At 50.2% G+C, this 22,131-nt stretch overlaps 1 long non-coding RNA gene and 1 pseudogene across 1 annotated transcript; one reads left to right on the forward strand and one right to left on the reverse strand.

Moving 5' to 3' along the window:
- The first annotated feature begins 4,136 nt into the window (after positions 1-4,136).
- Positions 4,137-6,240, forward strand: LOC101965724 (transcription factor Dp-2 pseudogene; annotated as a pseudogene).
- Positions 6,241-14,136: 7,896 nt separating this feature from the next.
- Positions 14,137-16,954, reverse strand: LOC120884974 (uncharacterized). The gene is made up of 2 exons (XR_005727438.2): positions 15,976-16,954; positions 14,137-15,527 (listed from the first exon to the last, which is right to left on the reverse strand). It is a non-coding gene; the product is annotated as an uncharacterized LOC120884974 (long non-coding RNA).
- Positions 16,955-22,131: the final 5,177 nt, after the last annotated feature.

Consider the following 22,131-nt stretch of genomic DNA (forward strand, 5'->3'; position numbering starts at 1 on the left):
CCAAATCTCCAGCTCTACCCACTGTCTCCAAGGGCTTCTCTGGGCTCTGCCCTTTCTGCATGCTTGTGTCCCAGCTGGGTCTCTTCAGTTCACAAAAAAGACTTAGAGTGACAAGACTCCAGACCCTGTGTCAGCTCTGCCAATACCTGGCTGGCTGTGTGGGTTCAGACACATCCCACATTCTCTCTGGAAGTTTCTTCAGGTACTAGTCGTGTTAACAGTCCTCACCTGGCTCCCTCTGTCAATGAATGGAAGAGTCAAATGAGGGGCCAATTTGCCTTTGCAAATTCTAACATGCTTTACAATGTGGAGCCACCCTATTGTACCTTCACGATCAGAGTGGGTAGAAAGGGTCACCTCTTCGAATCATCTCCCTTTCCTCTCAGCCATGGCCAACTCCACTCCTGGTGAGTCACTTTTCTTTATGAAAGGGAAGGGCCTCCTGCGCTGGGGTACAGAAGTGATGATGAACAACATCATTCATGAACTCTGCAGAGTAGATGAGATTATCGGCCACCCGGGGCTCAGGAAGGCATCAGAGCGGGGAGAGCGACAGCACAGAGCAGGAAGTGTCCTTGGGACCACAGCCTTTCTCCCTGGCCTCCCCACCACAGCAAGCTCACCTTATGGCCAGGCAGCATGTGACCCCTTGGACCCCACCTTCGCAGGGGCCTGGATGGGAAGAAGACACCACTCCTCCCCTGCCTGTCCCAGGTCTGCCCTCCCACCTCGTGGCAAACACAGACCAAACTGATCGACCTGTGTGCCCACTCTGGGCCTCACCCTCTCTGGCTGCAGCTGGAGCAGGAGGGTGGCCAAGCCAGCTGCAAACAAAGTAGCCACAGGCGATGTAATCCCCTCTGGGCCATTGCCCTCGCCCCTTTCTTTCCCCCTTCCCACATCTGAGATGCTCTCCCTGACTCTGGGGGTTACAAGAGACTCACTCCACCAAGGTTTTCATGGGGGCTTTCCAGGAGAAGCCAGGGCACAGGCTCCAATGCCAGGACCAAGACACAACTTTCCAATGGAGGATGTTAGACTCCCAGAGAGGGTGGGGAGGGTGTGGGCTGAAGTGACAAGAAGAGAGGCCTTCCCACTCTCCCCGTGTCCTTCTGAGTTTGCTGGCCACTTGCACTTGCTACAGACAGCCACAGGGCCCGAGAACCCCGGGAGCTCTGCAGCCTCTAAATTAACAAGATGTGGTTGCCGGAGAATTCACCCACAGGGATGGGGGGTGAGTCCCAGCCCCCCTGGATGAGAGAGAAGATGCCCACACTGGACACATGATCCGGTGGCCCCACACTAACTCGCTAAGTGACTCCCTCCTGAGTCTGGCTACAGACAGTTCACCCACCACGGCTCCAGCCCAGCATGGCACATTTGAACCAGGAAGAAATAGAAGAGGGCAAGCTTTTTGATAACTGCTTTTGCTCAGTTATGTTTCCTCTCTCCAAAGCATGTTATCAAAGTGTTGTGCAATTAGAGAAAAAAGAAGCTGCAAATCCTTTGAAAGTGACTTGGAGCTGAACAGGCTGATTCTATCAGCTTGGGATGAACTCCTCATCAAGCCCAGGATGTCCCCAGGAGGCAGAGAGTATCACAGGGCAGACAGAGGCCCTGGGCAGGAGGGAAGCTGTGGGATGCCATTAGTCCTGTACCTTCCCACTGTGGCCAGGAGTGTTCAGGCCACCTCCCTGGTGAAGAGGAGACCAGCTGCCTCTCTTCACCATCTGGTCTGAACCAGCACGCTTTCTTCAGGCAGAGCCCACACATCCTGCCTGTCTTTACCTCCTCGCTTTTCCAGATGACTGGGGATTTGAGGGAGGCAGGGGTCACTGCTGTGAATTAGAGGAGAAGTGGCCAGCCCTAAGGCAGCTGCTATTCTCATTCCCAGAATCCCTCTCCTTTCTACAAGAGGGTTACCCATCCCTGCTCACAGCCCTGGGGGCTGCAATGGCTCCTAGGGGGGATATCACCTTCTCTGACTTGTTGATATAGCCACTGTGATTGTCTGTGGCCAATGGCATACGAAAGAGCCAGTGGAGTGTTTGTTTTCCACCACGCTTCTTACTCGTTTCTCCTGCCCTGAGAAGGGCATGGCCCAGACAGGGAAGCTCCTGTGATATGGGTCCCAGACTGAGAAAACAGGGGGACAAAGCCCAGCCTGCACATGACTGAGAGCTAAATCTCTGTTTTAAGGCAGAGACACATTTGTTACTGCAGCCTTACCCAGCACACACTGACTGAGGCAGGGCCTCGTCCTTCTCGCACTCCTCCAGTCTCTAGAACCGTGTCTCTTGTCCACTTGCGTGTAGTCCGTGATCAGAGATTTCTGCTCTCTTCTTTGTTTTGTGTGACAGCCTCACCTTCCCCACACACACACCCTCAGAGCCAGTTGTGCAACCACATCTGATGCCCAGGACGGGCTCTCTGCCCTGTGACCCCCCTGCTGCTACCTCCCTGGGAAATGTCTCAGCTAGTCTCTGCAAACTTCCAGCCTCCCCTGGGCTTACACAGACATTGTAGACGCCACCCACCAGACACAGGCTGACACCCAGGGAGATGGGGAAAACTAAGTGCAGGCACTCCCTTGGCCTAACCCAAGGCCCCCCTACCTTCACCCTGAGGGGTCCTACAAGCGGGGGCAGGGAGGACCTCAAGGGGACTTCCTCCAGCTATCACAAGTTGAAGCAATTCCCTGAACCAGAGCAGCACAGCTCCTTTACCAGGGTTAGGCCTGGGGAGGAGACATTGACCTGTGCTCTGACCAGGCTTCCCTGCAGCCCTGGGCTTGGAAGGGGAGCCCCACACTTCCTCCCCAGCTACCGAGTCGTGAATTCTAGTCTCTAATCCTCCAGGCCTGGCCCAGTGCCACTCTTCACAAAGTCAGGTTTCTACGCCACAATCTCAATAATGAGGTGGCAATGTCAACTTGGAGCCCAAAGGCACTGCCTTCCTCTCTTTTCCCTAGAAGAAAGTCTTAAGGCTCATCGTCTGCCTGGAAGCTAAAAGAAAACTTGTTTTAAAGGATGATACTAAAAAGAAATCTGTTCAGCCAGGCAGAGTGGTACATACCTGAATCCCAGTCTCTCAGGAAGCTGAGGCAGGAGGAGCATAAATAAGTTCAAGGCCAGCCTGGGAACTCAGCGAGACACCTGATTCAAAATAAAAAAATTTTAAAGAGCTAAGGGATTCGCTCAGAGGGAGAATACCCTGGGTTCAATCCCCAGCATGGCGAATAAGAAAAAACAACTCTGTTCAGAGTTAAGATGGTAAACTTGGTTATGTTTCCTAATTTTCAATTTTTAAAATTTTTTTAAATTGTTAACCAAAATGTTTACAAAAGAAATCAGTTCAAAATAAATATATTATTGCCAAGTAATTCCCCCCTTACATCAGCATTTGCAGGGAGTTGTGTGGTAGGGTGCCCTGGTGCAGGTCCATACTTAATTGTTCACTTGTCTTATGTTCTTCCTTTCTCTTATCTCCTTTGAGATTCTTAAAGCAAGTACTGGATACATCTTCCAAAGGAGGAGAGGGTGCTTCCCACCCCGCCTGCTGGGAAAGGGCTCAAGAGTGGCCCTCCCCTTTTCATGTGTCCATCCATCCCCAGACCCTAATAAAATCCTCTAACTCTCTCCCTGCCACAGACACATGGGACTTGGACACATGCATTAGCATGCCTAATGGCATTCAGGAGTTGGAATGACTGCAGAGAACAGGAGACTCAAATAACAGTGGCTTAAACAAAATAGGGATTCGTTTCTCTCTTATGCAATGAGAAAATCAAAGGTTGAAAATTTCGGGCAACCCAGCATCTCATGTTCTGCAGTTCCCAAGCTTAGTCTAGCTTTCTCCTCTGTCACGGCAGGGTTGACTTTCAAACTCATGCTCTCCAGGTGTTTGCTGGAGTCATTGGTATCATGGCCATGATCCAGGCAAGAGGGAAAGTGAAGACTGTGGTATGACACCAGCCAAATGTCCACCTCCCCTTTTAAGGAGCTTTCCTGGAGGCCCAACCCCACAACTTCTGCTTACCTCTCGGTATCCAGAACTGCATAGTTTGGCTACTCCTAGCTTCCAAAACCAGGCCAGAAAATGAAGTGCTGAAGGTGAGCCAATTGCCAAACCCTAACATGGTCAAGATTCTACATGGCCAGGAAGAAGAAGAGAATGGAGAGCCGGTGGGGAACTGGCAGCCTGCCCGCGTCCCTAGCTCCAGTGCTCCCACTGGAAGTCTCTGGCTGGCAGCTTCCTTCATCATTTGCATCTCTGCCTTTGTTCCCTGCTCAGGTGACAAACCCCTTGGCAAACAGAAACATGTCAATCATTTTTGTTATTCCTTGTTCCTCTGCCCCAACCTTCCAATTCTATGGTTGCAGATCGGTAAAGGCTTATTGTAAAAAGAAAAAGCAGTAACTATGAGCCATGTATGTCTTGGGATGTTTCCCATTTCTTCCTTGAATATTTTCATCATGTGATCATTTTACATGTCATGAGCAGGTCTAGTAACTCCAGAACACAATGGTGAAATTCCACGAGTCTAGAAGGGCCAAACCCAGGGGCCTTCCCCAGTGACTGTTTGTTTGGTCTGCGATCTAGTTACTATCAGTAGCCACAACAATAGTCACTTCAGATCTTTTCAAAGCTTCCTAGTTTGCACGGGTCCCTTCATACCCATTATCTCTCTTGTTTTAAGTAAGCCTTTTAAAGAGGGGGGCTGTAATTATCCCTTTTTAACAGATGATGAGATAGATGAAGGCTAAGAGAAGGCACAACACTTGCCCAAAGGCATGTGATGTGAGTTTGGACTTGAACTTCAATGCAGGGCTAGCACACTTGCCATCACATGGGGCCTTGATTCCCTCGCTTTCAAAATGAAGAAATTAATTTCCATGATTTCAAACGCAGCACTGTGAGAAATAGAATGTGAGGCACATTTATCATTTGAAATTTCTAGCAGTCATATTGAAAACGTAAAAATAAACAGGTGGAGTTAATTTTAGTAATAGAATTTTACTTAACTCAAAACTATAGTTTCAAAATGTAAATCAAGTTTGTTCATTTTTGGTTTTGTTTGTTTGTTGTTGTTGTTGTTGTTGTTTTTGTTGTTCTGGTTTTCAAACCCACAGCCTTACACTTGCTAGGAAAATGCTCTATCATTAAGCTATGCCTTCTGATTCATGATAAAAAAATATTAAGAGATTTTAGGACTAGAGATGTAGCTCAGTAATAGAATACCTGCCAAGCATGTACAAGGTCCAGAGTGAGACCCTAACCACCCCACCTCCCAAAAATAAAGAGGGGAGAATACTTTTTTTTTTTTTTAGCCTAAGTTCTTAGTGAGAGGCATGCTTCCTTAAACCAGGTAAAATTTTATTCATTGTATTTCCAATTTCCAGCACCAACTCACTTAGAAAGATTTTACCAAAAAACCCCTAGGACCAATAAACATGAACATTGGACCTCAAATGACTCTAAGTACAATGTGGAGATTCAACCGCTCAGGAAGCGCACTTTGGGAGTCCAGAGACCCCCACCCCAGCCATAGTTATGTGGACTCACAGCAGAAGTTACTGGCCAGGATCATGGGGGTAGAAAATGGGCCAAAGAATTTATGGACTTGATTTGTCAGGAAGTAAGTGAAGCAAAAAAAAAAGGGGGGGGGGAGATAAAAATAGAAAAAGCTTGAGCTGTTTTTCAACAAAAGTGTGTGAGAAAGTTCAGTGGGCAAGCACAACACCTAACAGTAGCTAATGAGCTGGTGTCACAGGTCACCAACTCAAACAACTATTTGGTCACTGACTCAGCTTAATGATTGAAGAACATTAGGCAAAGAGTTTCTGATGCCTTAAATGTACTAATGATAAGGAACATAAAAAAAAAAAAAAGAAAAGAAAGAAAGAAACCAAATGAGTTGGCCTGCCTACCAATTCTACTTAGAAATGTCAAAACCTGGTGCCAGAGAAGCAGAGGTGGGTAGAAAAAATAAAGTAGAAACAGACACAGCTGCAAGAAGGTCTCCTACAGCACATGGGTTCAGAGAAATCAGCCACACAAACCGGCAGAACAAGGCCCCTCCAGCTCTGAACCCCACTGCTGCCATTTATAATCATCCATACAAGCAGAAAAGTAGTCATAGATTGTGGCATCTCTGGTGACAAGTCTGAATATCTTTTTAATTTGGGGGGCGGAGGGAACGGGTACCAGGGATTGAACTCAGGGGCACTCGACCGCTGAGCCACATCCCCAGCCCTATTTTGTATTTTATTTAGTGACAGGGTCTCACTGAGTTGCTTAGTGCCTTGCTAAATTGCTGAGGCTGACTTTGAACTCACGATCCTCCTGCCTCAGCCTCCCAAGCCGCTAGGATTACAGGCCTGCGCCATCACCCCCAGCTCTTTTTAGTTTTGACAACACCCTTGAAATCCATGGTGACACAGAAGTGCTAAAGTGGATGGGAATCTCCTTTGGACTAGTGTGAGGCAAATGCTCTCTGTGGGGTCTGAAACTTGCTAAACAACCGAGACTAAGCGCTTTTGAAATTTATCCCACAGACCTCTCCACAGCATCTTCTTGGTTAAATCAGGAACTACTTTGGAACTCTCCCCAGTTTCAAATTTATACGGGACCATCAGTGCCATCTTACCCCAAGAAAAGTAGAGACCAAGGGTTAAGCTTGGATGCTGAAGTGGCCTTAGTGGCTGGGCAGTTCCTTGTCCCAGCCACAATCTGACAGTATGGCCTCTCCCTGCTCTGAGTCAGAAGTGAGACCTCCCCCTCCCCAACTCCTTGTTCATGATGACGAGGAGGATTCTCCACCCCAGAATAAAGGCAGGAGGAAACATCATCATCATCGTCATATCATATTCATCATCATTAAAATCCAATGCACCTTCAGTACATCGCAATTCAGATCACCCACATTTTGGGTGTTGAAAGCTCCACGTGGCTAAAGTGGTCATCACATTGAAAAGGTCAGCATCTAATATTTGAAAGTTAAATTTAAAGTTGAGCTTTGAAATTTAAGATTTCATAACCATACTATTTTAGACATTACCTAAGATAGTCATCTCTACACATTCTTGCAGTAAAAGAACGGTCTCTGGAGCAACTAACCCCAGAGGACGCTTTAATTAAATCATCACAAAGCACTACTGCCATCTTGTGACTGACCTCTGAATTGCAAGCAAATTCCCCTAGAGAAAATAATCAGACTGCAGGAATGTGTTCTCTGACCACATCGGATCTAGGAGGTTTGTTTAGAAAATGAGCTTTACTGGACCCTACAGAATCATAATCTCTAGGGCAGACCTCAAACATGCACATTTTTAATAAACATCTTAAGTGATCTTTATGCACACTAAAACTTGAGAATCTTTGATTAAAGGATATGCCGACATAAGGCAAGCACAGAAAATTCAGTGGCAGCAAATGTCTGAGGACTCATTTTCCCCTAATGCTGCTTTGAGATTTGGAAGACTGCTGCCCTAGTCTTCTGGATTCTATGGAATGGTGTTGTTGTTTCTAGACAGGAAAAAATTAAAAATATCCACCCCCAATACATAGAAAACTGAAAAGAATCCACAATCCCTTTTAAAACACTTAAGGGAAGAAATAAGTCTGCAGCCACCACCCCAGGCCACCCACACCCCTCTTGCATGCAACCCTGTTAGCTGATGCTGAGAGCTCCCATACTCAGCAGGCCTCTGCTCCCTTCACAGCCTCGACCCAGCTAGTGCAAATCTTCACTGCCCTCCCTCTTCACCTCACTCCCTGCCGCTGCAGCTTTGCAACTGTCCCCTCCTTTTGAAACAGCACTTCCTGCCTCTCCCTTCTACCCTACCCCGCCCCATAATAACTTGTCCCTCAGAATGCAGACCAGGCATCAACTGCTTGGGAAGCCCTCTGCGGAGCCCTCGAGGCTGAGCTCAGTGCCCCCCTTTTCCCCTGAAGTGCCTCATATTGTAATCATAGTGCCTGACTTCCCCCACAGAACTGTGATCGCTTCTAGCACAGGGCTGTGTCTTGTCTCCGTAACTCTAAAAAAAAAAAAAAACCTCTGTCCCAAATTGGACATTGTTAAGTATTTGCTGAATGAAGAAGTGTTTTCCAAAACGTAGTCTGATGTTTTTAAATAATCATCATCTGTACCCATCCTAAGGGAGGTCACTGTGGTACGTGCATTTAACAGGCATGTTCCGAAGGCTTAGCACCTTCCCTGCTCAGATGCACAATGTCAGGCCATCAGGAGTGGGGAGTGGCAGTGACTGGGATACCCTGAATCTAGTAAGACTGGGAGGGGTACAGGGAGAAGGCAGGAACAGAGCAACCTTGGAATGTCCTCGCCACCTCCCAGGAAGGGAGCCATTTCCCCAGAGGACAGAGGCCTGTCGCATCTTGCCTGCTTAATCTGACAGAAGCCAGCTGCAGCGCTGGGCCTGCCCCCAGGAAGGCGTGCTGAGGCTGGGAACCACATGCTGCTGTTTGCCCCTGGGGACAGGGGCACAGGGGAAGGGTAACTGACTTGTCTCCCAAATTTATTTATTAATTCCTAGCTGCACCATTTGATGTGGTTTCCAGGAGGCACACCGTTGAAGTCAGCTCTGTCCCTTCCCCACCCACCCCCAACCCACACTGCTTTGGCCCCAAGGGAGGTGGGTAAAGCTCAAGCCAACCTGGCAGTAAGATTTAGCAATTGAGGGGTGGGTGGGGAAACAGAATAAAGAAAAGATGGGAAGTTTGCAATCCAGATATCAACCACACGTCTAAACTTGCATCCTATAGGAGATAAGGCCCCCTGACCACATCTGAAGAGGCAGGGCAGTTGTGGAGTACAGGGAGAAAGAAGGTTCTCCCCCACCACATGCAAGCCTGGAAGGATTCCCCCAATACAGGAGATGGGTGGAGCCTGAGAGTAAAGGGTGGGGTTCATGACTTGGGTGAATGTAGCCGCAGACCCCAGCCAGAGGAACAGGAGTCAGGCCTCAACATTCTCCACCACCGACACAAGGTGATGCTGTCCTGACCTTCAGTCATCAAAGGGCACAGCAGAATGGCATGCTTCATGCAGAGGACGTCAAAACTGGACCCTCTCCAAATACTTTGAGGGTTGTTTTGTTTCATTTTGTGAGGGTTTTTTTTTATTTGTTTGTTTGTTTGGGGTTTTGGTTTTGGTGGTAGTAGAGATGGAACCCAGGGGCACTGTACCACTGAGCTGCATTCCCCAGCCCTTTTTACCTTTATATTCTGAAGAGGGTCTCACTAAGCTGCCCATGTTGGTCTTGATCTTGCCATCCTCCTGCCTCAGCCTCTCAAGTAGCTAGGATTACAGACATGTGCTACTGTGCCCAGGTGGACTCTTTCCTAAAGAGAGATCTTACGTTCTTCCAAGGATGGAAGATAGAACAAGGAATGGCAAGCCAAGAGGGAGATGAGGACGGAGCACAGGAATTCTCGATGCTTCTTCATGCACACGCTCCTGGTACAGACCCAGCAGAGCTGTGAGCTGAGGACACAGACTGGGCCCAGCAGACCCAGTTCCAGGAAGGCAGCAGTGACTGCTTCTGAGTAGCACAGGCCCATCCAAGACTGGGCACAGCACCCTGTCTCCTGACCACTCAACCACTTACCGCACTCACCCTGGAGAAGGAAGTGATGAGGGAAAAAATGTCCAAAGACCTCAGAAAGTGAGCAGAAATTCAGAGGCAGGGGCCCCTGTCCTCTTGAGATTCTGGAAGACCTGGCCCAATCCCAATGCTTACACCCTGGATTCTACTGAATTGTCCCAGTGGACTGATGGCACCTCTGGCCCATGTTCACAGTCTGGAAGCCACCCACCTCTTCCCTCACCCCCACCAAAGGTGCCACTCACGCCCACATGAGGTGAGCATGTAGAGCTGGCCTCGCCGAAGGGGGTGACGAGGCTCTATGGCCTCTGCTGTTGTTCCCAACTTTCCTCCCATGGCCTCCCTCAGTCCCCCCCTCCGTAGGAACGAATTCTTCTCCATTTCCCTCACAGACTCTTTCCCCCTCCACCCCATTTCTGCTTCCTGCTTCTATTTCCACTTCCAAAGACTTTTTAAAAGAATAAAAGTATGTCATTTTCAGGAATGTGAGTGGAACTTGAGAGCATTGTTAAGTGAAATAAACCAGACTCACCAAGTCAAGGGTCATGTGTTTTCTCTCATTTGTGGAAGCTAAAGAGAGAAAAGGAAAAACGGAGAGGGGAGCTCATGAAATTAGAAGGGAGACCCATAGAGTAAAGGAGAGGGGCCCAGGGAGGGAGGAAGGGAGGGGAAGGGGAGGCACCAGGGGATGCAATCGGCCAAATTATGTTATGTTCATTCACAAATCCGTCACAATGAATCCCACTATTACGTATAATGATAGTGCACCAATAAAAAATTAATTGGGAAAAAAAACCCTCTGTAATGCACTCGGCTAACCTAGGCCCTGCGCCCCCACCCCCAGGCCCTGCCCCTCAGTGCCAACGAAATAGTATCAGAAGCTACAAAATCCTGGAAGTTTCTCTTCCTCCTGACCCCGCAAGCCTCCCACACCAGACTCTGCAAGGCTCCTTTGAAAGGGAGGATTCACAGTCTGCTTCCACTCCTGAACGTCTCTGTTCTTGGGCCAGATCAAGGAAGTTCTTTCTTTGTGTCCCTGACCCTTGTCATGGACCGAGGGCCGCACTAAGAGACCTGCGAGACACTTGCCTCAGGTGCAAGCTGTGAGGGAATGCCAAAAGTCCTCAGCAGGCAAGACCAACAGTTGAAGCCATATTTTTAAAAATCAAAATTAAAGCAAAATCTCCTCATTGAATGAAATATCAAAATTTTACATAAAGGCAAGATCTGTATGACAGATCCTCCCCTTCGTCTCAGGCTGGAACAAGGCAAGGTGCCCCTGAGCCGCAGCAGAGGGTTCAGGAGCACACCAATGGCAGCTGACAAGAGTTGAAGAGTCCTCCGTGACCAGCAGGATGCTGACTTCCGTCAGGGCTGGCTTGAGAGTGTGCACCAGGCCGTCCGTGCAGAGGCACCTCGGGGACAGCTGAGGGTCCTTCATTAGCCCAACCATAACACAGCGCCCAAAGCAGCTAGGACCAGGAAGAACTCCAGCCACGTGGCCAGTCAAGGGCTGGATACTCCAGCTTTCATGGCACCTGGGGGTGAGAGGTGTAGAGGGGTCGCGTGGAATGCAGAAGGAGGACAGAGGGGCTGGGGGCCCAGAGAGTCAGGAGGCAGGCGGGGGCAGGGGCAGCAGTGGCCTTTCTTCCCTGCAGCTGCCTCAGCTGCCGGGCCTGCTTGGGCACGCTGGTTAGCCCGACGAGTGCTCATGTCAGATGCCAGTGGAACCTCCACCCCCCATCTACCCCCAGGCCACTGGGATGTGTCAGCAAAGGACACCTGGCTCTGGAAACCCTTCACAGTGGAGGGGAGCATTAGAGGTGGAGCAGCCATCAGTACAGGGGACCCTGGTCCAGGGACCCAGTGTGCAGGAGCTGCTGGGTTCCTGGCCTGCATGGTACGAGCTCACACTTGCTCAACGGCCCAGGACTCTAGCAACGTACCCACCAGGAGGGTCCCCCTTCCCTGCCAGACAGAGTCACACCAACATGACTCTGCCCCCAAAGACTCTGGAATCAGCTTCTTCTCCCGAAGGGAAGCCTGTGGCTGCTCAGTCAGGCCGCAGAAGAGACTAGCTGCCTCCTTTCTCCAGGACCTTCCTCTCCCCCAGCCCCAAGCCAAGGCCATTTCCCAGAGGTTCTCACCGCCTTTCCTCACAACCTAGGAAGCGCTGAGCTCAGGATGAGGGTGAGGAGGTGTGTCTCCAGCCCTCGAGGGCCAGGGGACAGTGGCGGGGGTCGGGGGGGGATGGAATCACAACCTCAGGCCCAGGGATCACCCTCCAGTCTGCTCTCTGCGTGTGCGAGCACATGCCTGTGGTTGTGGGAAGGTTGAATCAGTATCTACCCATCGAGGAGGCCCAGGCAGCCCTACCCCAGTCAGTGCGAGTCTTTGGTAAGGACAGTTTCCGTGGGCTGTGCTGCCATCAGGAGTTCTGTCTACTCCATAGGACTGATGCCTTTATTCACTCAACAAACATAGACACCCTCCCCCAACTCTGTGCCAGGTCTGGGTACACCCACCTTGTACACACATCCAAGTTAGGCAGTGTCCCCCACCCTGACGTGACAAGTAGATGGGACTCACACTCACGGCTGCGGCTGGCTGGGCCACATTGACATTGACACACTTACTTATACAAGGCTATGTTCATGTTCAAGGGCTACTTTGGTTTCTGCCTCTGCCCACTAGGGTGACACCCACCCCCAGTGACAGATGTCATTTTTTGGTGACAGTAGATGAACTGCCCAGAGGCCCACAGCAGGGGCAGGTAATAAAGGAGGGTCTGGTAGCTGGAATGGCTTAGGGCATGGCCTCCATGTCCAGGCCCATCTGGTGCAACTGGCCTGTGGGTGAGGCGCTGTCTCAGGCTGACACAGTACTCAGAGGTCAGGGGACTCCAAACACAGAAACAAGCCCCAAGGAAGGCCCAAAGGCAGCTTGGGTTCAGTCCTGCCACCTTCGTGCCCAGGCTTCAGCCATGAGCCCACTCATAGCCCAAGCTTCTTTGCCTCAAACAACCCCTGTTCACCCACCAAATGGCCAGGCCATGCAGCCAGTCTGCCTTCCTAAAACCCCACTTTCATGGGGTCACCCCCTCCTCTTGAGAATCTGCAATAGGTCCCCATTGCCTAAGGATGAACTCTGGCTGGCATTCAAAGCCCTCCAGAGAGGCTGGCATTTCTGCCTCACCTCCAGATTTCCCTTCCCAGACTCCCTGCTTTGGAACCCCTGTGCACACTCACTCCACAAAGCCTTGTCTTTTGCCATCTCTGCAGCTTTCATCTTCCTCAAAAATCTCCTCTCCCCCTCCCTCCCCTCCTGCTTCTCCCTTCTCCTCCCCTTTCTCCTCCTCTCCCCGCTGCCTCACCTCTTCCTCCTGAAAGGTCCTCTCCCTCCAAATCTTCCCCAGCCAACAGGCCCCCCCTAGGAAGCCTTCCCTGAGGCTCCCAGCCCTCCAGCAGGGCTCCTCTCTGCCTCCCCTCTGCACTATCTGCTTTCCTTCAGGGTACACCAACCCCTGCTGGGGAATTTGCTCTCCAGGCCAGTTTCCCCCAGGATTGGGACTGGGCCATCTCCTCCTCCCTGGCTCCTCCCTACCAGGGCACACTGGTAGGACCCACTGAGGAAGGCTCTGCAGGCCTCTCTCACCCCAGCCCACTCCAACCACACGAGTCTGTGTGGTTGTCTCTCCCTGGAATGGTGTCTGCAGCCAACCCAAGACCCCCCCCCCACTTCCTGTTCTGAGGCAGCGGCTGCTGGCCGGGTGGCTCTGAGGCCTTCAGTCAGGCTGGGGCCTGCTCTGCTGGGCGGAACCGCACACATTCTTTCAGAATTAAACAAGGTCCCGCTGGCTCCAGGCTCCCCAGGATGAGGATCATCCGGTTTGCTTTTGGAAGCAGCTTTTCATCCTCCCCAGGCAGTGAGGCCCACTTAGTTCCAGAGGAAAGTTCTTTGGTCTCTGGGGGCAATGACCTCAACAGCCACAGGGTAGGGTGAGAGGTCACATCTGTGGTCATTGGAAACCTGGGTCAAGGCCTAAGACTGCCTTGGGCCACCTCCTGCCTCGTGTTCATCTGTCCATACATCTGACCTACTTGAACATACTTGCACGGGCACAAACACACATCCGAGAAAATACACAAAAATGAGCATACACATGCACACAGATTCCCATGCAAACACACACACACGGACATAACCACATAACCACACAGAGGTGTGTATGCATGCGCGCACACAAGATACACATGTGAATACACAAAGAAAAACACAAACACATTAAAATGCATGCGCCAACACACATACAAAGGAATACATACATACATACACAAGCACACACTTGCAAACACAGGCAAATGCATGCCCCACTGCTGCTCCTGACTGACCCAGAGGTGGGCTTGAGGCCTAACCACCCTGATGGAGCTGAATTTCTGGCAAAATTCTCACCCCTCTTTCCAGACTTGTTGGGGAGGGGGCAAAATTGATGGGATGCATGGCCAGATCACTTTTCACAGCTCACTTTCAAACAACCTCAGCCCAAGAGACAGAAGACTTTTTAGCAAAGACAAAAATGAAAGCGTTCCAATCACATTGTCCCCAACCTGTGGCCACACGCAGTGAGAGAAACAACTGAGCATCACAGGGAGGGAGAGAGGACATGAGACCAAGGCTGGGCCACCACATACCTCTGGGCTTCTGAACAGGCACCCCCCAAAATGTGCCCAATATGTCACTTGGAATGGCACCCCTGTGTCCCTGCTTTCTTTACTGACTCTTCCCTGTCCTTTTTCTCTTCTCCCAACCTCCCTGGCACTAGGCAGACCCTAAATGTGGGGATCTCAGGGACCCAGATGATCCTGCCCACGAGGCAATGAGATGGGCAGTCGATGGTGATTTTTGGCAGAGGTTGGTAGGTCCCTGAAAGCATCTGGGGCAGTTGCCATGTCAGCTTTGGCCATGGGGCTTCCAGATTATTCCTGGATCTTTGGACTGGGATGATTCGAGACCACCCTCCGTATTTTCTCTGTTGACTGAACAGGTTTTAAAAATAAATTCCGTCAGTGGTCAAAGGAATGTGCTCAGTACAAGGACCAGAGAATCTATGGTTCCATGACCAGCCCAGTCTAGCAGCTGTTGGAGTCAACCTTCTCCTTTGACATGGTCCATGAAACTAACATTTGCATGATCCTGCATAGATTCAGTCAGTTTTGCTAACTTCGATCACAAATCCTACTCCAAGCATGTCCAGGGCCCTGGCCAGCCATATGCTCCAGCCACTGCCAGTCCAAAAACACAGCACCTGCATAAGAAAAGATACCGCTTTTTCAGATATTTTATTTCCATGGATGAGAAAATTATCATAATACACTAATAATGGTAGAGTAAGCACTTTACTGCCCTCTGCAGGAAATCTGCCATAAGGAATCAACAAATTGCCCACCTTTGAAGTCAATGAAATTACATTAAAATGGAAGATTTCCAAATGATTAAAGTTTCTACAATATGAACAGTGTCCCCTTAGCTGTGATGCCCTTGCACAATCCCATAACCAACTTGCATGTGGCCTCCAAGATCCCCACATCCCCCCAAACAAAGTTCTAACTCCCAGCACTTCACAGTGTGATCCTATTTAAAGATAGAACCATGAAAAAGGTAGGTAAAATTAAAATAGGATTGTTAGGGTGACCCCCTAATCCAATTTAAATGGTGTCCTTATGAGGAGGCACAATTAGGACACAAGGAGAGAGAACAAGTCCATGTGCAGAGAGGGCTGATGGTGAGCAGCAGCAGCAGAAAGGGCCGATGGTGAGCAGCAGAAGCCAAGGAGAGAGGCCTTACTCAGAGGAACCCAGCCCGGCCAGCCCCTTGATCCTGGACTTTCAGTCTCCTGAACTGTGAGAAAACACATTTTTGTAATTTAAGCCACCAATACCACTTCTCCCCTAGTGACTGCAATAGTCCCATTCTCCCCATCCCCAACTCAGACCAAAGGCTTCCCTCAAATTAAAATGCTGGGGACAGAGAACCATCATCTGGCCCTGAAAATGCAGACCAACAAGGTCGTTGCCCTGTATACAGAAGTATCAGATCTTCAACTTGGACAAATACTAGGGTAGAGTTACCACCTGCAGAATACAGCCCTCTAACTCCAAAACAGGCCCTCCTAGGGACAGTTTATCCCCCCCACCCAACAGTGCACAAGACCCCACACACAGTTGCTACTCCTGACTCTCAGAAGGGTCTATAATAATCAACTTGGACCTAAGCCCTCTGCTCACATGACATCCCAACTCCAGCCCACCACCCCACAATAGAACAGGATTTCTGGGGAAGCCACGACCTTTCTCTTATCCATTCCAGTAGGGAAGAGGTCTGGGAGCAGAGAGATCTTGCAGTTTTCCTAAAGGGAGAGTATCTGAGGTTCTGTGGGAGCAGTCAGGGCTGCCTTCTCCATTAGTCCCAGCAAGCACAGTATCTAGGGCCCATGATTCTTTTAGGTGAAAATGTTCTAATTTTAAAAACACAAGAGAAAACAAAAACAAATAGTACAATGAATACCTAATAAGGAGTCTAGCCTGTATTATACTCACCATTATGCCAACATGGTCATAAAGCATAATTTTGTAGTTTTTAAAGGAGGTTGGTTCATTCTGTGAAGGCAAGCATCATCACTAGGCCCAGGAGAGCCACGGGGGACCCCTAGGACTCTGATGCTGGGGCTGAGGCTCTCCTTCTCAGAGGGCTAAGATATAAGTCTCCCAGCAGGTCCCCTAAAGCTGGTGGCTACCTTCCATGCATGTGGCAAAACTCAGCCTGGAGACCACTGGGTAAAGCAAGAGGGGTCAGAGCCAAAAGGAGGGTGGTCCTTCAGCCAAGGTCAGCACAGGGGCTGGGTCAGAGGCTGGCGCTGAGCCCAGTGTCTCCCCTTTGTGCTAGAGAAGGGCTTGGCAGCACCTCCTTGCAGAAACCCGCATCCGTTCAGGGCATACAAATCGTGCCATGCAGGCCAGGTTCCAATTAGCCTGCCTGTCTGCGCTCAGCTGGTTGCAATTGCGGCCCCTCGTGCTAGGGTTTCACTTTCAACATTGATTTATGGGAAACACAAGGTTGCCTGAAATCTGCTTGAATTCCTCCTCAGTGAAGCAATGGTTCTGGGAGGGAGAGACAGGCGCTGGCATCCCAAAGGGGTGGGGGAAAGGAAGGTGCTGGTGCCGGATGCTGGGATCTTTTCACCGGATAATGATGGAAATGAAATCACATCAGGAGAGCAAACATCAGCCAAGGCTTTCACTTGGGGCTTCCATTTAGGAAGGGAAACACAGCTCTGGCAAAAAAAAAAAAAAAAAAGACGTCAGGCCTGCTCTCTGACTAGAGAAGGGAGCTCGTTTATACGGGTTACTTGCAGGGGTGGCAATGTCAGCTGGCACTCAGCTCAAGCTTTGTCCTGTCTGTGCCAAAGATAAGTTACTGCAGCTGTTCAAATGAACATATTAAGGGCACCCTGACCTCAGCAAAGCAAAGCTGACACTGGTTGAGGGTGGCACACACCAAGCCTTCTGGTGTCTGCCTGTGAAGCCATGAGCCAAGGCCCAAAAGTGCATGTGCCCTATGTCCAATGGTGGTCCCTGTCTCAGTGGGCACATCCACACAGCTGGAGCTGTCTCCACAGAGGGCAATATGCCCGGTGACCAAGCTTCTCTCTGGTGGGCTGCTTCCCCAGACACCCCTCTGGGGGGCCAGGAGCAACACTCCCTGGAGAAATAATATATTCATGCAATGGAATTCTATGCAGCATTGAAAATAAATGAACCAGAGTCGCATGTCAACAGGCACGAATCTCACCCACATGTTGAGAGAAAAACAGCTCTTTGCAGAACACACACATTTTAAAATGACACAATTTATACAGAACTTCAAAGCAGGCAACACAACCCTGCAAATACTTTAAGGAAACTTGCATATATTTTTGTTAAAGGAGTAATTAGTGAAAATGAAAAATCCCAAATAGAAAATGGTGGTTATTTCTTTGGGGTGGGGTGCAGCAGAGGGGAAGTATGTCCAGGAGTGCACAAGGAGGGCTCCAACTGAACTTGTCATGTTATTTCTGAAACTGGTTTGTGGCTCCAAGGGTGTTCATGACATGACTATTTGTTTTGGTACATCTGTGCTTTTCTTTATTGACTTTTATATTTTGTTCTTATTTATTTTTTAATTTTTGTCTTTGTTTTCCTTAAATTTTTTGGCCTTGGTATATCTGACTGCTGGTAGGGCAGGATTACTGGAGAATAAGACCTGAAGGGTACAGGATGAAGAAAGTGTCCCAGCTTCATATTGTCTCCTGTGCTCCCCAGATCCAAATTCCCCAAGGAACTTCCTGGCTCCGTGGCTCTAGGAGCAACACCCATGGGAGAGAAAGTACCCCTGCCTGGCCTGGGACCCCCCGCTTCACTCCTGTTGCATCAGGGATGAGTGCAGAAAGGCAGCAAGGCAATCAGAAGAGTACTCTGGCTGCCCCAGAGGGACCCCACTCTCAGTAGAGATGATAGCAAGCAACTGGGAAGTGTTCCCTGTGCCCAAGTTGGGTGGGGAAACCAGACTCTAGGATCCTACCTCCAGGAACCTACTATATATCCCCACAACCCTATTCTCCCTGACCACCCAGCACTCACATGCCCTCAACTCCTCTCCCCCACCAACTCACAGAAAAACCAGGGAGCCCTGCAGGAACATGGGGCCCAGCAGCCAGGCCTGGGCCATAGCTGTAGCCACATACCCCATAGTCACCAAATGCAGCCAACCCCTGCTTCCACTCCAGCTCCTCCAAAAACTAGGATGAAGGCAGAGCTAGAGTGCTCCAAGCCCAGGGACCTGCCCAAGTTTACTGCCCACCTATTCTCTGGACATATGACTAGCTCCCCAGTGCTGGGATCTAGTCCTTTCCATTCACTCAACAAACATATATTAAGTGCCTACAATATGCCTTATGCTTGCTGGGCACAGAGGATACAGCAGTGAAGAAACAGTCCAGTCTTTGCTCTGAAAGATGCATCAAATCAAGTTACTGAGTTATGGTGGCAGCAGGCCATAGTTACTGGCAGAACTGGGAGGCTGAATTCAGGATAGAGATCAGCCAGCTAGACCTTCTACACATGCGGGAAACAATGCCCAGGGGTGACATCATGCTCAAGGTCACATGCTAACAAAGTGCAGAGCCAAGCTTCTGAGCTCTTTCCATGCCGCTAGATGACCTCAGGGATCTGGGATCATGGTGAGGGCTTGGTGGTCACTGCGAGGCTGGCCTTGGAGAGCTAGCAGAGCCTCAGAACACCTTCTGGTGTCGAAGCTGGGGCTCTGGATCCCATGTCCCCTCCACCTGGAGGCTGCACATTGACAAGGGGAGCTGAGGTTGCAGTCACAAAGCCACATCTCAGACCAAACATTGTACTTCCTTTCCTCCAACCTGAGAAAATGAGGTAAAATCCAGAGAATTCAGTATCGCCACAAGACTGCGTGACTTCCTAGTCCCCCACCTGGCAGAGGCAACATGCCCTCCGCTTGCAAACACCAGAGCCCTGGAGGCTGACCTTGACATTCCCTCTTCCTCATCCCATATTCAGTCCCATCAAATGCCTGAGATTGGGATCCCAAACTAGGACAACCACATCTGCCCTCCCGGCCCTGGCTCCCAGAGGCCAGGCTCAGAGCAGGGCTCCATAGAACCTGCTCAGTGAAAGAACAGAGGTCTAGAAAAAAGGCAGCACAGTAGAGGCCTGCCACCTGTCTCAGGAAACAGACTACCTTTTTCAACCTCTTAGCCTAGGTGCAAGCCTTCAGAGCACCTAGCCAGGAATTCCTAAATTAGTGCAGGGCTGAGGCCCCAAGTCACCAGGCACATCTCCAAATGTCAAGAGGGACAGCTCTGCCACATTTCATAGCAGCAGAGGGACAAACCAGCCACGACCAGCCAGGGACGTGTTTTGCTTGGCTCACAGCATGGTTGACATTGGAATCTGTTGCCAACATGTAACACGAGGAGAGTACACAGAAAATTCCAGATTTAAAGCCAGGCAGGGTGGTGCACGCCTGTAACCCAAGCTACTCAGGAGGTGAAGCCTGGAGGATCACAATCTCAAGGCCAGCCTTTTATTTTGAGACCCTATCTCAAAATAAAAATTATGAAGGGCTGAGGAAGTAATTCAATTGTGGGGCACCCCTGGGTTCAATCCCTGGTCCCATCAATGATGATGATAATAATAATGATGATGATCCAGATTTGAAAATAGAAGACTGGTTCCCTGGGCCACATTTTCCCATCATAACTCTTCTACTAAAAAGGGAGGTGCCTCAGTCCCCAGCACTCCCCAATGCTCCCCAACCCAGAGACCAAGGGCCAATTATTGTCTTTCATTGGTGCGGCCTCTCTTCTTAGTGAACTATCTCCCCAGCCCTCAGGGGAGAATCCTCATTTGTGAATCCTCATTTTAGGATCTGGGAATGATGGTGCTAGTGGAAAATGTGACTCCGTGCTACGTACTTTCTGTGCAGAGATCAGGTTTTCTCCGGCCTGCAGTAGTCAAGCCCGGAAGTGAAAACCCTCGTTCTTCTTCCCCCTTCTCCCTGTACACAGTGGTCACGGGAGAGGGAAGGAATGGCTGGGACTTCCCGCCCTCACCAGGGCCTGGGCTGGCCCCAAAGACTTGTAAGACAGATGGGGCTGAGAGCCTTGCCGCACGCCCACTCTGGCAAAGCGTAACTTCTCTGTGTTTACACAATTTCTACTTGCTCATCATTTGGCAGCCACCAAAGACTTAACGAAATCTCACTGGAGAAAAACATAAGATGGAGACAGTTCTGTGAACGTGATATGGTCCTGCAATTGGGATGAGGCTGCCACAATTTGGTGTGAGCTGAGAGAAGACATCTTGTCTCAGTAAATGAGCACCAAGTTCCCTCTGGCACAGCCTTCGGAACCACTGTCCTAATATCCCATTACTATCACCAGGCCTTTTAGGGGTGATAAGAAAGAATCTGTCATTAGGGCTGGTCCCTCAGAGCCGGTTGGCCACAGGTACCCGGGAGTTTTTTAAGCGGGAGGCCTCTGCATGGAGACTGCTGCCTCTCCTGCCCAGCCCAGCTGGGTTCCCTGACTGGCCGGGGTCAGAGGAACAGTCCACAGGAGGGGGTGAGGACCCCAGAGGCCACCAGGCCCTTCCCGGGCCCACGGGGTGCATCTCTATCCTTCTGGCTGACCCCAAGAACTCAGCCAGACTCCTGACCCCTGTCACTGCACACCCTTCCTCTCCCCCACTTCTTGGTTCCTCTTCCCTGAAGTCTGGTCCTGCCACAGGAAATGACTTCTCCTTTCTTATTGCCCCAAACTAGCCCACAGAGCATGCTTTTCCCTACAAAGGTTGACTGCCAACACGGAGGGAAAACAAAGTGGAGATGATCAAATTAACCATCGCGGAAGGGAGTGGCGTGGAGGCCATCTGCTTCCAGAGTGTGATAGCTAAGGTCCTTGGCCCGCCAGAGCTAGTGCTCCCTTACCCTGACACCAAGGATCCTCCCTTTTAACTTTACCCTCGGCCTCTTCCTCCCTCCGGCTTCCTCCTCCAGGCACTCTAACTGCCAGCAACCCACTTTCCCAACTTTGATTTATCCCAGCCAGAGGGAATGCGAAGTGAGAGCCAGCCCCATCCCCAACACCTTTTTAAAAATCATCCAGCACACCCGGCCGAACTCTCAGATTCCGAGGCAAACACTCAAACCCATGCAGTCCCAGACAGACCCACGGACTCACAAAGGCACCCATCCCCAAGCTCAGAGGCGACCAGAGGGCCCAGCCTCACACACGCCGCCATGTCCCCTGCTCTCACACTCGGGGCGCTCAGGAGTCGCCCCAGCAGCCCACCCTGCACTGCAAGCTATTTGGAGCTTCTTTTGAGGAAAAACACTCTGCTCCCAAGAAGGTTCTGACAGGGCCATTTTTTCCCCCCCGGAGCGGCTGGATAAATTGCTTTTGTGCAAAAATAAACACAAGTGGACTGCATTAGCTGAGCGAGTGACACATTAGTTACAGATGCAGGGCCTGTCAGAACATCGAGGGAACAGCTTTTATTGGGGGAGGGCTGAGAGACTCATAAATAACCGGTTGGCAATCTCACATAAACATTTGTGCGTTCACATAAACACCGCCTACCACAAGGCGGCCCGGCTGCCAGGGGGGCTTGGAAGAGCCCTTTCTGCTGGTCCTCAGAGAATAACATGAGGCCAAGAGGCGGGGAAGGGCCACAAGCCCCTTTCCTCCCAGAGTTCCCAATTCCTTGGACTCACCGCACTCTGCTCTCCGCAGCAAAGAAAAAGAAATCCAAATTCTTTTTCATTTCCCTTCCCATATTTTTTTTATTGTGTGTTCTAATTAACGTAACAGTGGGGTTCGTTGTCACACATCCATATTTGCACACGATATAACGTATCTTTTGGTTAATACTGTTCC

This window comes from Ictidomys tridecemlineatus, chromosome 12, assembly GCF_052094955.1.
Source record: "Ictidomys tridecemlineatus isolate mIctTri1 chromosome 12, mIctTri1.hap1, whole genome shotgun sequence".
Classification (NCBI taxonomy): Eukaryota; Metazoa; Chordata; class Mammalia; order Rodentia; family Sciuridae; genus Ictidomys; species Ictidomys tridecemlineatus.